This window comes from Octodon degus, unplaced genomic scaffold (genome assembly GCF_000260255.1).
Source record: "Octodon degus isolate 3935 unplaced genomic scaffold, OctDeg1.0 scaffold00093, whole genome shotgun sequence".
Taxonomy (NCBI): Eukaryota; Metazoa; Chordata; class Mammalia; order Rodentia; family Octodontidae; genus Octodon; species Octodon degus.
The window spans coordinates 10,435,783-10,437,921 of record NW_004524669.1 but is presented as its reverse complement, the minus strand read 5'-3'; the positions used below and the strand labels follow the sequence as shown (position 1 = coordinate 10,437,921).

The 2,139-nt window shown below is 48.1% G+C and overlaps 1 pseudogene; it reads right to left on the bottom strand.

Annotated features, from left to right (window-relative positions):
* Positions 1-300: 300 nt before the first annotated feature.
* LOC101581559 lies at positions 301-925 on the bottom strand (annotated as a pseudogene).
* Positions 926-2,139: the final 1,214 nt, after the last annotated feature.

Here is a 2,139-nt window from a genome sequence, read left to right as displayed (position 1 = left end):
TAAATATAGTATATAGATATGTAAACATCTATATTCAGATCTTAATCTCATTGGTGTTTATCTTTTGCTTTCAAATATGTCACTAAAAGTCATTAAAAGTACCCTAATACTTCCACCAATTGATCACTTGTTTGTCTTGCAGTCAGTCAATCACTTACATGACTGATCAAACTGTACAATGGAGGATGTCAAACCCTTGATTTCCAGTTACACTGTGTGTCAGTTACCCATCGCATGGACTTTTCACCATCATCCGCAACTTCACACAGTTTGTCCTTCTTTGCATGTCTCCTTTAGCTTCTAGAGCATATCTTCTTCATCTTCTGGACGGGGCTGCCCAGGATCCAGGAGTTTAGGGTCAGGCATACATGGTAGTACCTGAGGTAGGTTCTGATGTCATCACTGTTTCAGAACTGACTTCTGTGGGCCAAGACGCTGCGCCTTTCAGAATGTGAGCTGTTTCTGCAGGTATTTCTTCTTCATCAGATATTCTTAGCTTAGATTTTCCTTTAGGCTCTGGGAGTGATGGGGGGGGCTTGTAGCATATTGCTTTTTTTCCAGTTACCTTAGCAATTATTACTGAGTGAATGAGGTAACAAACAGTTGCTCCTGAAGTAGCCAGTCCTAGTGGATAAGCAATTTTCTTAAATCTAGAACCTTTTCTTGCTGAAAGCAAGCCTGCCAATCCTGAAACTGTAAACACTCCCAATTTTGGAAGAAAATCTCGAGGAGGATTCTTCAGATAGGCATATGCATCTTTTCCAAATTGTACTGTATCCATTATTCTATTTTTCACAAAGACACATGTACTCCTGCACCAGCCAATGTGACAACCAGTTGTACTGCAGATAGAGGCAAAGCCCACTTGTAAAAAACCAGGCTGCTCTTTGACACATTTAGATTGACGAGGTGGCCCAGCACACATGGGGGCTGCTCTGGTCTTGCTGGCTGCTTTTCGGATCCCTCCTCTTTGGCCATACGTACACTTACAGCTGCATGGGTCACACTCGCAGGCATGCTGGCCAGCCTTCCTATTCTAAAGGGTGCCATCTCTTTGACCCCCTCCATGTTTTTCCACATTTTTTTTATTTATATGGCATTTGTAGACAAAATATATCGGGCAGACTATCTGAGGCAGAATGTATTCACAACCCAGAGCTGGGTCAGGGCAGGTGCAGCTCTGCAGTTCTAGAGGGCTTGTCTCCCTGGCCGCCAGTGATTTGCTAGGAGGGCCAAGGTGGGGCCGTGCAGGGCCCTCTGGACTGAGATATGAATAGCTGCTTTCTGTCATGGAAAAGCAGGTATGGGGCGGGGCTACAGCCGCACGAGTGCCTGCCGGCAGATGCAAAGTCCTGAGCTTGATTTCCAGTACCAAAAAACCCCACAAAAAATCAATCAAAAAGCAGGTATTTTTTCCAAACCAGTTCCTCAAAAGAAAACATGGTGGCAACTTCTGCCAAAAGCCAGGCAGGTCAGTTGGTGGTTGCTATGGTTTCAGCGTGGTTTTTCTCCCCAGAGATCCACGCGGTGGTAGTCTGGGTACAGGGTAGTAGTGTAGCGAGGAATAGGCAGCAGGAGCCGGCAGGAGCTCCTTAGGGATGGGCACACTCTTGGCAAGGAGCGTGGTGGCTCTGACCAATCAGCAAGCTGGCCCAGAAGCCCCACCCACTCTCTTGCTCCCCACCGCTCCCCACATGGGCCCTGCCATCTGGCCCCACCCAGAGTCACTGTCTCGCTCCCCCTCCACTTGTGGGCCTGCCCTCTCTGTGGTCTTCGCTGCAATGCTGCCACCCCTGGGGCCAAGCCTTGGAATCTCCAAAACTGTGAGCTGAAAAAAACCTCTCTTTTTTATAAGGTTTCCTGCCTCACGTGTTTCATTATAACAGACACTGAGTAACACAGCATTGAATTAGAGGCAAAGGAAGGCTGGTTAGGATTTAGAAAGGGCTCTGGGGAGTGCTGGGGCCCAGGCTGCTGCAGTCAGTAGCATACCCCTGCCTGCACGTAGGACTCTCACGTGGGAGACGGGACCAGCCCTCCCATCCTCCATTCCTCTGGATCTGTTGCTGTTCTGCACTTGTGCCACCTTCCAATAAAAACTATGTGTCCTGAGAAAAGAGGGAGGGAAGGAGAGAGGGA